General features: G+C 44.9%; 1 pseudogene; it reads right to left on the reverse strand.

The window, feature by feature from the left end:
• Positions 1 to 7753: 7753 nt before the first annotated feature.
• LOC142260760 (U2 spliceosomal RNA) lies at positions 7754 to 7959 on the reverse strand (annotated as a pseudogene).
• Positions 7960 to 15405: the final 7446 nt, after the last annotated feature.

Below are 15405 nucleotides of genomic sequence, written 5' to 3' on the forward strand. Positions count from 1 at the left end.
CTATGGCTGGAATTATGTCACAAAATTTGGACTTGTACCGGGGATCTAATAGTGTGGCAATCCAGTAGTCATCATCACTTCTAATTTTGACAATACGACTGTCATGTTGGAGGTAGTGCAACAAAAAGGCACTCATGTGTCTTGCGCAGCCATGCGGACCAAGTCCACGCTGTGTTTGTGGCATAGAGGTGCTACCCGTTCTTTCTTCCTCTGACATCTCCCCCCAACCTCTTTCAACTGAAATTTGACCAAGGTCTCCCTCATCCGCTGAGTCTTCCATGTCCATGGACAGTTCGTCCTCCATTTCTTCATGTTCTCCTGCACCTTGCTCAACATTTCGCCTGCTACTATGCGCCCTTGTCGATCCCTGTTCCCCATGGTCCCATGCCTGCTGCGTTGGTGATGATGAACGTCTGGACCTTGGTGATGTTGTTGTCCCTTGCGCATATGAATCCTCCTGTAGTTCCTCCCCTTCATGTTGTCCCACCCCCTGACTCCGAATAGTGTTTAGCGTGTGCTCCAGCATGTAAATGACTGGAATCGTCATGCTGATAATGGCATTGTCAGAGCTAAACATATTCGTCGCCATGTCGAAACTGTGCAGAAGGGTGCATAGGTCCTTGATCTGAGACCACTCCATCAGGGTGATCTGCCCCACCTCTGCATCTCGTTGGCCCAGGCTATACGTCATGACGTATTGCACCAGGGCTCTGCGGTGCTGCCACAGTCGCTGTAACATGTGGAGAGTTGAATTCCAGCGTGTCGCCACATCGCATTTCAGGCGATGAACCGGCAGGCCGAAAGACTTCTGGAGCGATGCAAGTCGCTCTGCTGCGGCGCTTGAATGGCGGAAGTGAGCTGACAGTTTTCGTGCCCTGTTCAGAAGGCCATCTAGGCCGGGATAGTGTGTTAAAAATTGCTGGACGACAAGGTTCAACACGTGAGCCATACAAGGTACGTGTGTCACAATGCCCAGGCGAAGTGCCGCACCCAGGTTTGCAGCATTGTCGCACACGGCCTTACCAGGCTGCAGGTTGAGTGGAGACAACCATTTATTAAACTCGGACCGCAGAGCTGACCACAACTCCTCAGCTGTGTGACTCTTATTCCCAAGACATGTCAAGCTAAAGACCGCCTGATGCCGTTGCGCTCTGCTGCCAGCATAGTAATGAGGCGTGCGTGATTCCTTCTGCGCAGTGAGAATGCTGGTGGCCTGACCAGGCAGGCTTGGGGCGGAGGTGGAGGACCCAGATGAGGTGGAGGATGCAGAAGCTGTGGCGGAACTTGGACAGACAGAGGATTGACACACAAGTCGTGGGGACGGCAAGACTTGTGCAGCAGACCCTTCACCATCTATCACCATAGTTACCCAGTGCCCAGTTAGCGACATGTAACGTCCCTGTCCATGCTTACTGGTCCAAGTATCGGTGGTGAAATGCACCCGTTCACACACAGAGTTTCTCAAGGAAGCGGTGATGTTGTGTGCGACATGCTGGTGTAGCGCGGGCACACCTTTCTTAGAGAAGTAGTGGCGACTAGGCATCTGGTACTGGGGCACAGCGAGAGACATAAGGTCTCTAAAATCCTGTGTGTCCACTAGGCGGAAAGGCAGCATTTCGGTAGCCAACAGCTTACAGAGGGATAGAGTCAACCTCTTAGCTTTGTCATGGGTCGGAGGAAGTGGCCTTTTATTTGACCACATCTGATGGACAGAGATCTGGCTGCTGTGTGTAGACGGTGTTGAGTAGGGTGTCCCTGGAAAAATGCAGGTTTGTGAGGAAAGTGCAGGCGGAGACATGATGTTGCCTTCATCCAACGTTGGTGCTATCGATGTCTGAGAGAGCTGTACACACTCACTTGTTTCCCCTTCCAAACCAACTGACGACCTTACAAGCAAACTGCCTGTTGCGGTTACAGTGGTGGAAGTTTGGCGTGGAAAAACAGGTGTGACAGCTGTCCCCACAGTCCTAGAAGATGAAGAGCGCGCGGATGCACTGGAAGGGGCGGGCGGTGGATGGTTCGCTCTTGCAGCATTGCAGCACAGTGAGCTTCCCACCGGGACCTATGATATTTATTCATGTGACGATTCATGGAAGAAGTTGTCAAACTGCTGAGGTTTTGACCTCTACTAAGAGAATCATGACAAATTTTACATATCACATGATTTGGGCGATCTTTTTCTATGTCAAAAAAGGACCAGGCTAGGCAAGGCTTAGAGGCCATGCGACCTGTTGATCCACCCCGAATAATGCTCATAGGCAGAGTGGTGGCTGAGGATGCAGTTGTAGACGTGCTACCAGTGCTCCGACTCTGTCCAGGAAGGCGCAAGGTAACTTCGTCGTCGGTTGCATCCTCCTCCACCGCCTCTGTTGACCTCCTCGAGTGCCTGACTGGGGGTTGACAGTAGGTGGAATCTAGAACTTCATCATCAATTGTTGTGTTTGCACTCCCCTCCCCCTCAGACCGAGCCTCTTCTTGCCCTGACCGAATATTTAAGTTGTCATCCCAATCGGGTATCTGCGTCTCATCTTCATCAGTATGTTCCTCATTGTCTATAACCACAGGTGTTACAGTTTGTGACAAAGGGTCAACATTATGCTCAGAAACTTGGTCCTCACGGCCTGAATCAGAGTCACAAAGGTTCTGGGCATCACTGCAGACCATTTCCTGTTCTGTACTCACTGTAGCTTGGGAGCAGACCTCTGATTCCCAGGCTATAGTGTGACTGAACAGCTCTGCAGACTCAGCCATCTCAGTTCCACCATACTGTGCAGGGCTGATGGAGACTTCAGAGCTGGGAGAAATCAAGTGTGATTGGGATGACAACTCAGAGGACTGGTGTTTTTTGGATGCGGTACTTGAAGTGGCTGAGAGGGCACTTGTTGGACCACTTGAGATCCATTCAAGCATTTTCCTTTTTTGCCCATCATCTACCTTTCTTCCTGTTGTTCGTGTCCGTAAAAAAGGGAGCACATCGGATTGTCCACGGTAAGTAGTAGACATCTTACTTTTTCTGGTAGATGGTCTATCTTCAGCAGATGATAATGGAGCTTTGCCACTTTCCCCACAGACAAAACCTTTTTTGCCTTTTCCACCACGCCTCTTCCCCTTTCCACCAGCATCTGTCATTTTGCCACTCATGTTGATTGCGACAAGATTGTGGACTGAAAATGTGGTAGTAAAAATTGAGAGGTGGTGAAGATTGCAGTGGTGGTCTAGCTTTATTAACAGCAGAATAATAAAGAATAAATATCCCTGACAATGCAACTTAGTTATAATGAGTTGGAGTGTGCAACGCAGGCAGATGCGCTCTGCAAATGTCTTGGCACTAGTGGGACTATAGCAAAGTCCAATAGCCACGTATAGGATGCCACTAGGTACACTGAGTGTTTGCTAGTATAATGGCTAAGTTAAAATTAGTTGGAGTGTGCAACGCAGGCAGATGCGCTCTGCAAATGTCTTGGCACTAGTGGGACTATAGCAAAGTCCAATAGCCACGTATAGGATGCCACTAGGTACACTGAGTGTTTGCTAGTATAATGGCTTATTTATAATTAGTTGGAGTGTGCAACGCAGGCAGATGCGCTCTGAAAATGTCTTGGCACTAGTGGGACTATAGCAAAGTCCAATAGCCACGTATAGGATGCCACTAGGTACACTGAGTGTTTGCTAGTATAATGGCTAAGTTAAAATTAGTTGGAGTGTGCAACGCAGGCAGATGCGCTCTGCAAATGTCTTGGCACTAGTGGGACTATAGCAAAGTCCAATAGCCACGTATAGGATGCCACTAGGTACACTGAGTGTTTGCTAGTATAATGGCTTACTTATAATTAGTTGGAGTGTGCAACGCAGGCAGATGCGCTCTGCAAATGTCTTGGCACTAGTGGGACTATAGCAAAGTCCAATAGCCACGTATAGGATGCCACTAGGTACACTGAGTGTTTGCTAGTATAATGGCTTATTTATAATTAGTTGGAGTGTGCAACGCAGGCAGATGCGCTCTGCAAATGTCTTGGCACTAGTGGGACTATAGCAAAGTCCAATAGCCACAGATAGGATGCCACTAGGTACACTGAGTGTTTGCTAGTATAATGGCTTACTTATAATTAGTTGGAGTGTGCAACGCAGGCAGATGCGCTCTGCAAATGTCTTGGCACTAGTGGGACTATAGCAAGGTCCAATAGCCACGTATAGGATGCCACTAGGTACACTGAGTGTTTGCTAGTATAATGGCTTACTTATAATTAGTTGGAGTGTGCAACGCAGGCAGATGCGCTCTGCAAATGTCTTGGCACTAGTGGGACTATAGCAAAGTCCAATAGCCACGTATAGGATGCCACTAGGTACACTGAGTGTTTGCTAGTATAATGGCTTACTTATAATTAGTTGGAGTGTGCAACGCAGGCAGATGCGCTCTGCAAATGTCTTGGCACTAGTGGGACTATAGCAAGGTCCAATAGCCACGTATAGGATGCCACTAGGTACACTGAGTGTTTGCTAGTATAATGGCTTACTTATAATTAGTTGGAGTGTGCAACGCAGGCAGATGCGCTCTGCAAATGTCTTGGCACTAGTGGGACTATAGCAAAGTCCAATAGCCACGTATAGGATGCCACTAGGTACACTGAGTGTTTGCTAGTATAATGGCTAAGTTAAAATTAGTTGGAGTGTGCAACGCAGGCAGATGCGCTCTGCAAATGTCTTGGCACTAGTGGGACTATAGCAAAGTCCAATAGCCACGTATAGGATGCCACTAGGTACACTGAGTGTTTGCTAGTAAAATTGCTTAGTTTAAAAAAGTTGGAGTGTGCAATGCAGGCAGACGTGCTCTGCAAATGTCTTTGCACTAGTGGGACTATAGCAAAGTCCAATAGCCACAGATAGGATACCACTAGGTACACTGAGTTTTTGCTAGTATAATGGCTTACTTATAATTAGTTGGAGTGTGCAACGCAGGCAGATGCGCTCTGCAAATGTCTTGGCACTAGTGGGACTATAGCAAGGTCCAATAGCCACGTATAGGATGCCACTAGGTACACTGAGTGTTTGCTAGTATAATGGCTTACTTATAATTAGTTGGAGTGTGCAACGCAGGCAGATGCGCTCTGCAAATGTCTTGGCACTAGTGGGACTATAGCAAGGTCCAATAGCCACGTATAGGATGCCACTAGGTACACTGAGTGTTTGCTAGTATAATGGCTTACTTATAATTAGTTGGAGTGTGCAACGCAGGCAGATGCGCTCTGCAAATGTCTTGGCACTAGTGGGACTATAGCAAAGTCCAATAGCCACAGATAGGATGCCACTAGGTACACTGAGTGTTTGCTAGTATAATGGCTTACTTATAATTAGTTGGAGTGTGCAACGCAGGCAGATGCGCTCTGCAAATGTCTTGGCACTAGTGGGACTATAGCAAGGTCCAATAGCCACGTATAGGATGCCACTAGGTACACTGAGTGTTTGCTAGTATAATGGCTTACTTATAATTAGTTGGAGTGTGCAACGCAGGCAGATGCGCTCTGCAAATGTCTTGGCACTAGTGGGACTATAGCAAGGTCCAATAGCCACGAATAGGATGCCACTAGGTACACTGAGTGTTTGCTAGTATATATGGCAAAATTATAGATGGAAAGGGAGAAGGGGAGGGGGGGAGAGAGGAGGCTGTAATTGACTACAAGGGTATGAGTTATGAGTGATCATAGGGATAGTGTTACATAAGTGGAAATACCTATGGAGGACCGGATGTGTAAGCGCATACCTTATACAAACCTATAGAGTGCTGATGGGTGAGAGTGTGATGTTAGATATAAGACATCCTATAGTGAATAGTGAGCCGTAATCAAGTGCAACAGGGATATTTCACGTGACTATGGGAACATGGAAGGTAAAGAAAGGGGAGAAAAAACTGTTAGACAAGGTAATCAGACATAATGTAACCAGTTGATCAGACATGACAAACATGACAAATAAAAAACAAGGAAGAATGGAACTCCATACATAGTGGAACCATATATAGTGTGAACACGAAAAAGAACCGGGCGTTAGAAAAAATGTGCACGGCCCAATGAATCAAGTCGGTTCTTCATATTCATGGTTTAAGCCCTTGGGTTCCAACGTGCCCAGAGTATATATCCAGAAAGATTCCCTTTCTTTGAGCTTCCTAATTCTATTGCCTCCTCTGCGTATGGCTGGGACATGTTCGATGACTTGGAATCTTAATTGGGCCACTGTGTGATTATGCGTCACAAAATGGTGTGGGACTGGTAATAGAATCTGCTTACAATGTATTGTTGACTTGTGCTTAGCACAAAAAAAGGGAATCTTTCTGGATATGTACTCTGGACACATTAAAACCCAAGGGCTTAAACCGTGAATATGAAGTACAGACTTGATTCATTGGGCCGTGCACCATGTCACCATGTGTGCAATTGCATTGTCCAATGGCTCACAATGGTTATGCGTTTTCATTGGATGGATAATCGAAGCCATGTTTTTTTCCTTTCTCTTGGGTTTGTTGTGTGAGTAGCCTATAGGATTAAGTTAGTTACCGCAGGCAGTGGATTTAGCTTCCTGTCTTTGGTCCAGTGGTAGATTGATTGTTTGGTCTATGAGCTGTTATGGGTTTTAATCCAGGTGAATGCCCATGGGCTGCCTATAACTGTGTGAAATATGTAGTTTTACTGGGCTGGGATGAGAGAATCCATCGAAGCATGGTGTAGGGATTGTGGTTCCTGTGTGCTAAGAAGAAAGGCTAGCACCAGCCAGAAAGCCCCATTACAGCCAATAATCAACCGCTAGCCGCTGGAACTCGTTGCTCTAGATCATGTCAAACTCTCACCAAGCAGGAATAGATACATTAGCCCACCATCCCACCCAAAGAGCAACTTCTGCTGCGCAGCTGGCTTTCTAGGCAGCAGCGCTATTGTGATGTCAGCGGGGGACATTGTGACAAGCCAGTGTTCCGTCACTTCATGTTGTGCACTGTTCAAACGGAAAATACATCAACAGGCAGACTACAGAAAAGCTTACTGACAAAGGATAGAGAGGGGCTTTCTCAGAGGGCTTTTTACAGTTTGTCTATTCCCAATTAGCCGTTTAAGTATGCTTAATGAAAGTACTAATTCTTTCATAGGCCGCCCATTCTTAGTATTTGACGTTCCTTATATTGCGGTATCAGGCTTCGCAGCAGGTTGCAAAACATTCATCACCCATGACTGTCCCCAATTGGGCTCAGAAGCTAAATGTCTATCATGACCTCTCTTTTTGAAAGTCCAAGAGCAAGCAAACTCTTCCTCCAGGAGAGGGAGCCAACAGATCACTAAAGACATCATCATTGCTCAAAGAAAACACCGAAAAACAATGGAAGCTTTAATTGGAGTGGAATCTGATAGACAGCACCTGATGCCAAGTCTGCATCTTCTAACACCTGCAGTCACTGCAGCAGCTGAATCCAATGTGTCCAAAAGGGATCTATTCTATTCAATTGCAAATGATCTAGATAAGACTGAGAATAAGATACTGCACGGGACATAGCAGAGTTGGTCAAGTTGAGTGGAGATGAGTTTGCTATTTGGCACAGCTTTTGCATCAATAAAGCAAGTAAAAGGTGTGAAAGATAAAAAAAAAGGGTGAAAGTGTGAAAAGTGAATTGGCCAAATTGAGGTGCATATAAAGTTTTTGCTTTCTTTCAATTCACTAATGAGGCTCATTTGAATCAGGTGAATTGAGTTCTGCTTTTGGAAACTCGGTTAAGAAGGGGTGCACCGGTCCTGGAGGTACTGCAATACCAGGTCAATGCGTGGAGTGGACAGAGCAAGATTTTTTCCATCTCCTTGTTCTAAAAATCCATTTAATATATGGTCCCTAGAGAGGGGACGTATCAGATATTAAACTGATAAGAACAGATTTAATTTTTTTTTTTTCTGTTTATCAGTAGGACTTCAAAATAACAAAGGTGATCGCCTCCCGTTGCCTGGGAACCGTCCAGGCACAAGAGGGCTATGTGTCACCAGAAGGCGCACACACTCCCTCAAGGCCGGCAGACGTGCAATCCCAGGCACCTTCCAGTACCGACCAAGGTAGCGTCCTCCGAAACTACACTTGATCTTAGCCAAAAGGCCGAGAAGCTATAACCCGAATTGGTTACGGCCTTGAGTGGCACCCTGGCCTATACCGGACACATCTTAGGGAGAGGGAGACAAACCCACGCCTACAGAAGACATTTTGTCACCCAAGCCAAACCCTTGAAAAGGCTGTTTTGCAGAGCAAAAACAAGGAGAATGGTACTTTTTGCAGCCGCCGCCCACTGCAATGAATCTGAATAACTCCTCCTTTTGGGCACAAGCACCTCCCCTCCCCCTTGCAGTCTTTCCAATTCATGATACAAAAAGACGGACGGACAGGACAGGACAGGACCATCTGCCTGACTTTCCGTCACTGCCACCCTTTGCCATCCTTGCCCGTAGAAAGCCCTTTCATCATCCCCAAACCCTAATCTTTTCCCTTCCCTTCCCAGCTGCGTCTCACTCCCTTTCATTAGGAAGTGAGCGCAGCCTTTTCTCCGTTCTGCACATGCGCGACGTTAAACACAAATGCGCAGGCGTGCGTTCCATTAGCCTCACTGCATTCCATTCCCATACAGGAAGTGGGCACAGCTATTACTACGGTCGCACATAAAAGAACCCACGGCCACCACTGCACATAGCTGACTCCACCACAGGACACCCACTTCTACACCAACGCAGGTAAGACAGGATCGGCACCTCTATGCTCCCGTTACAATCAGGCTCAGTCACCATGTGATAACGCTCTCAACTCTTTAGTTGCAGGCTCCCCTTGCTTCACCTCCACTGGCTGTGCTGCCATTTCCTCTCCCACCTGGAAGTTATACTTTATTCCACTATTTTCCTGTTTCTCTCTTCCCCCTTTTCCCATAACCTACTTTTATCTGCATTTGTGGGGTATCTATATGCTATTTACATCATAGTTTTATTCATTAATATGGAAGGGAAGAGTGCCCATGAGAGTGTTGAACTGCGGAGAGCAAGAGATTAAGCTGCTCCGATTTGCCACCATTGATAAGCTGTTCTCAGTAGATACACATGCTATCCAAACAGCAGCATCCACCATTGCTTCAGCCCACCCATTCAGTGACAGCTCACCAAGTCAGCCAGAGAAGTGGTGTAAGGAATTACACGTAGGCACTGACTCCACACCTTCACATCACAAGAAGGGGGTCTACAGGCTAGTGCAAGAATACGAGCAAGTCTTCAGCAAACATCCGCTAGACTTTTGAAAAATAAAAGGGGTCAAACACTACATCCCCACAAGTGCACACCCACCCATCAAAGAGAGATATAAGCCAAATCTACCTGCACATTACCAGTGTACCAAGGACATGTTGAGCAACATGAAGGAGGCTGGGGTTATCCGTGACAGTTGTAGCCTCTGGGCAGCTCCGTTGGTCCTGTTAAAGAAGAAGGACAGCACCACTCCCCTGTATTGAGGAATAGCTAGCTGCATTGACAACTGCAAATTATTTTTCTACCCTTGATCTCACTAGTCACTATTGGCAAGTGTCCGTTGCTGAGGCAGACCGGAAGAAGACCGCCTTTGCCACCCCGATGGGTCTCTGCGAGTTCAAAAGCATGCCCTTCGAGCTGTGCAATTTGCCAGGAACCTTCCAGAGGCTGATGGAATGCTGCTTGGGACACCGAAACTTTGAAACGGTACTGCTATACCTTTATGATGTTATTGTTTATTCTAACGCAAACAAGATTTTAGGGTGTATAAAAAGGGAGATTAGATCCGATGATCCCAACGTATTGTTACCCCTCTATAAATCACTTGTAAGGCCACATCTGGAATATGGGGTAAAGTCCTGAGCAGGTTGATAACCATTGGTTTGAGCATGGTAGGGTGTAGTACGCATCTTCCTGCATCGGTAAAAGCTGCAGAAGTCCTTGAAGATTTCCGCTTCAAAGGCAGTGCCTTGATCTGTGAGGACTCTCTCTGAGTAGCCATGAGGTCTGCATAAGTGTGCTTGGAAGACCTTCGCTGCAGTATGGGCCATTAGATCTTTGACTTGTACCACAACCATAAATCTCGAGTAGTTGTCTACCATCGTAAGTGCATACGTGAGCTCACCTCGATATTCTGCAACAAAACTCCCTTTTTCGATTTCAGTTTCAGCAAACACTCCTCTTCCTGTAGAAAATATTTATCATTACCTAAGACAGTCATTCTAATGCATGACAATATTAAGGCAATTTAGTTAAAACTTGTTTTAACTCACCTTTAAGGGGATTGATGTATTTCATGGTCAATCCAGGTTTGTCAGTGATGGCACTGACATAATGTATGGCGTCTTTTTCGGGCGTTATCCTTTGCCTTTTCATTGTGAAAATCCAGTTGCCTATATCAAAGCAAATTCTACTACTTGTAAAGTATGCAGAAAATGAAATGTAGAACATATAACATCAACTGCTTAGGAACGCATCATAGGTTAGTACTTAAAAGGATATTGTCATGTTCTAGTCATAATGCAAGCTGGACATTTTTCATGTTACCCTGTAATCGCCGGCCTGTTCTAATGCTCACAAGCCAAGATATAGGCTCAGCTGCTAAGGCTTCCCTCTGCCTTCTGAATGAAAATTGAATATGTCTGGCTCACTGTGTATATAGCAGGTGCTCAGAAAAAATAAGAGTTAATTCAATAGAAATAGCTCTGGCACACTATAGTGATCAATAACGTAAGAAAAGAACTCTTAGAATGCTGAAAATTCTTTATTTGTGCAAAAGGATAATTCATCCAACGTTTCGAGCTTGTTTTTAGGTCTTTATCAAGGATAAAGTTATCTAAGATCATAAAGGGTTACAAAACCATATAAACACGTAATTAGTACATAGTACAACATAACAGTACAATATATTGCTACTTGAGAGTACAATGGGTCAAATGACCATGATGCACATACAAAAAAATTTTCCAAAGCCATAGTGAAAACATTTGTACTGAGGAAAGAAAATTTCCACATGACCTATCTGGAGAAACATTCTGGATCAAACAACCAAAAATAGTCAAGCAGGTAAATACACACCTATATGGATAACAGGATGATATGTGTTCAATTGTATAGCGTCATTGCCATTAAGGTACAAATGGAAAACTTGCAATCCTATATAGTGAAGGAAATGAACACATATCATATCAAAGAACACAGGAACATGGGTGTGAGAAAAACCTCAATGTTTATACTTTGTTCTTTATAATGGTGTGAACATGTATATGTCTCAGTACCTTATGAACTTGAGAATTCTAGTGAGTAGATGATGAAAGCCTATTCCAGAACTGGAATCGGTAAATAATTGTAGGTGGAATCTAAATGAAAAGATGGTACAAGTGTTATCATGACACGTGGGCTATAACACAATGGACCGTGTGACAAAGAAGAAAGGAGAGAAAGAAGAGGAAGAAAATGGAACTACCTGTAACATTACGTGATAGTCACTGGTAAGTATCACTTGACAATTCAGGTGAAAAAGGATTCCTTTATTAAAGGGTTCTCAGTCGCCTCAGGATCATGAAATACTAGGGTAAATGATATGAGAATGGGTAAGAAGCACCACTAAAGGAAATATGAGATGCAGGACATATATCTATAAACCCCTGAACTACATGATAGAAATAAAAAGAAGAAAAAAGAAAAAAAAGAAGAAAGAAGAAGAACACATAGAATGCGGAAAGAGAATGGGTACAACTACCTGAGTTACTGCAGGGAGGCCCCTGGTAGGTATTGTGAGGGTTAGTGGAATTCCTTCACTGAAGGGTTCTCAGTTGCCTCAGGTTCGTGAAAAATGCTATAGACAAATAATGCCCGGAGAAAAGGGGTTCATATACAGCGAATAATGGTAATACAAGGTACATGTGTCCCATGTAATAGTATAAATATATATATATTGTACTAAGCTCTACACCAGAAATAGAAAGTAGTCCCTCTGCCTTCTGTCTAGGTGCCCTGAGTTATGTCCTGTAAACTGTCACAGTGACCTAGACACACATGTGTAGTAGGGGAATATCCCTGCTGAGATGCCAGTGCTAGAGCACTCGTTTGCTGTGGAGTTGAACGCTATGTGAGCAGTTCTTACCTTCAATGAGCAGAAGTCTCTTTTTTCAAATTTCAATATCTCTGTGGGTATCTGGCAGAAATATGGAATACTCTTTACTGCTAAGACCCTGTACACCACTCCCACTAAAGGGGGCTTTACACGCTGCGACATCGCTAATGCGGAGTCGTTGGGGTCACGGAATTTGTGACGCACATCCGGCCGCATTAGCGATGTTGCTGCGTGTGATACCGATGAGCGATTTTGCATCGTTGCAAAAACGTGCAAAATCGCTCATCGGTGACATGGGTCTCCATTCTCGATTATCGTTACTGCAGCAGTAATGATGTAGTTCGTCGCTCCTGCGGTAGCACACATCGCTCCGTGTGACACCGCAGAAACGAGGAACCTCTCCTTACCTGCCTCCCAGCCGCTATGAGGAAGGAAGGAGGTGGGCGGGATGTTCCGGCCACTCATCTCCGCCCCTCCGCTGCTATTGGGCGGTCGCTCAGTGACGTCGCTGTGACGCCGCACGGACCGCCCCCTTAGAAAGGAGGCGGTTCGCCGGACACAGCGACGTCGCCGGGCAGGTAAGTATGTGTGACGGGTCTGGTCGGTGTTGTGCGGCATGGGCAGCGATTTGCCCGTGTCGCGCAACAGATGGGGGCGGGTACCCACACTAGCGATATCGGGACCGATATCGCAGTGTGTAAAGTAGCCTTTAGTCACATGACCAAGACTGTATCTGTGTCCCTACAACACACTTGAGACAAATGTGTGTGTGAGCCTGCATTGTGGGGTATATATAATATATTATAGAGCTGGGAAGGATCATTCTAAGCAGTGAGCTGTTCCAGTATTTGTAGGAAAATACCCAGTAGAAGCATCAAACACAGCACCAATACCTCCCATCAGTATTCCACCACAGTGCCATGTAACCCATGCCCTACACTCCCATCTACACCAATACTATACAGGCACAAACTAGTATATCTGACTAAAAGCCCCCAAAATATGAAGAACGGCCTATAGTTGAGTGTGGATATAAAATCTATGTGAGCAGAGCTAGAATAGAAATCACTGATCGCATTGAAGTCATTCTGACCATAAATCACCATGATATCAAGGTGAGGAGTTGTGTGTTACTGCTGGGAGGAAAGGGTTAACAGTGGAATATTAAGGTGCATTTCTGTGTGCAGTGTTACTAGTCAATGTAACAATTCAGTATGAGCTGCTCTTGGTGCCGGGGGAGGGAGATGCTCTCCTGAGCAAGATAGATGGGGAATGAACATGATATCTATATAGTGTAAGGCAGGGGGTCTCAAACCAGGTGATCATGTCTGATCAACTGGTTACATTATGTCTGATTACCTTGTCTAACAGTTTTTTCTCCCCTTTCTTTACCTTCCAGGTTCCCATAGTCACGTGAAATATCCCTGTTGCACTTGATTACGGCTCACTATTCACTATAGGATGTCTTATATCTAACATCACACTCTCACCCATCAGCACTCTATAGGTTTGTATAAGGTATGCGCTTACACATCCGGTCCTCCATAGGTATTTCCACTTATGTAACACTATCCCTATGATCACTCATAACTCATACCCTTGTAGTCAATTACAGCCTCCTCTCTCCCCCCTCCCCTTTTCCCTTTCCATCTATAATTTTGCCAGTACAATATTAGTTTACATTAGGCACACACTCACATATTCCTTTCCTTAGTGATTTATTGTAATTCACATTCACATACAATTCTCTATGCCTGCCCCATTACTACATTCATACCTACTTGACCCTATCCTGATACCCCTTGTCTCACCTTGTTGGTCCCTACACCTGTTATCATGTCCTTTCCTGTGTCTGTCTTGTCACACAACACATTTTAGCATATAACTTGTGCTCCTTATTACCTGTCCTGCCTATTAGAATTATGTCCATTATGTCCATGCATGGCCCAATGAATCAAGTCTGTACTTCATATTCATGGTTTAAGCCTTTGGGTTCCAATGTGCCCAGAGTATATATCCAGAAAGATTCCCTTTCTTTGAGCTTCCTAATTCTATTGCCTCCTCTGCGTATGGCTTGGACATGTTCGATGACTTGGAATCTTAATTGGATCACTGTGTGATTATGCGTCACAAAATGGTGTGGGACTGGTAATAGAATCTGCTTACAATGTATTGTTGACTTGTGTTTAGCTCAAAGAAAGAGAATCTTTCTGGATATGTACTCTGGGCACATTAGAACCCAAGGGCTTAAACCGTGAATATGAAGTAAAGACTTGATTCATTGGGCCGTGCACCATGTCACCAAGTGTCCAATTGCATTGTCCAATGGCTCACAATGGTTATGCGTTTTCATTGGATGGATAATCGAAGCCATGTTTTTTTCCTTTCTGTTGGGTTTGTTGTGTGAGTAGCCTATAGGATTAAGTTGGTTACCGCAGGCAGTGGATTTAACTTCCTGTCTTTGGTCCAGTGGTAGATGGATTGTCTGGTCTATGAGCTGTTATTGGTTTGAATGCAGGTGAATGCCCATGGGCTGCTTATGACTGTGTAAAATAGTATTGATTCATGATGGATTTCAGACTACATGTAGATATCTTCAGTCTTTCTATCCACATCATTTAAATGAACATTATCCATGCAGCTTGAAATTCATCCAATAAGAGAAGCAACCTTGTACAACCAATCTGATAAGGGCACAGTATATCCTAAGGGAAGGTTATGGCTATAAAAGGGGACTTCTTGGAGTCACCAGGTTGTTGATGGATGTTGCATGATCTAGTCTAAGCTCTTAAGAGCTGGCTAGGGGATCAGAACCAGGATGCCTTGTGGACTCGGTCTAGGGACTTTGGCTTCAACTAGAGGATCACTTGGCTACATGGCTTCAATCTAGGGGCTTCAATTCCGATTGGAGATCATAACCGCAATCTAGGGATTTCGACTCCGGCTGCCAGGATTATACCATATCATCATACCAGAGACTACTTAAGGAAGAAACCCAGGTTGGCCAATTTTGTCACCTGGCTACAGACTTTGCAGACCTCAGCCAGCTTCCTAAATCTGGCGCTATTCTATTGTCGGTGGGTGCCCGACAAATTACACAGCTATGTCAAATTTTGGTTTATGAAACTTCAAATCCAGTGACTGATTATTATGTTTTCTAATGTCCTGATTTAAAAAAAAAAAAAAATATTTTTTTTTAACCATCAAATATTGATTTTGTACAATCCATGTGTGAAGTTACATACAAGTGACATGAACAAGAAAAATACTTATTGTAACCAAAAATAT

The sequence above is a fragment of the Anomaloglossus baeobatrachus genome, unplaced genomic scaffold (assembly GCF_048569485.1).
Source record: "Anomaloglossus baeobatrachus isolate aAnoBae1 unplaced genomic scaffold, aAnoBae1.hap1 Scaffold_178, whole genome shotgun sequence".
Classification (NCBI taxonomy): domain Eukaryota; kingdom Metazoa; phylum Chordata; class Amphibia; order Anura; family Aromobatidae; genus Anomaloglossus; species Anomaloglossus baeobatrachus.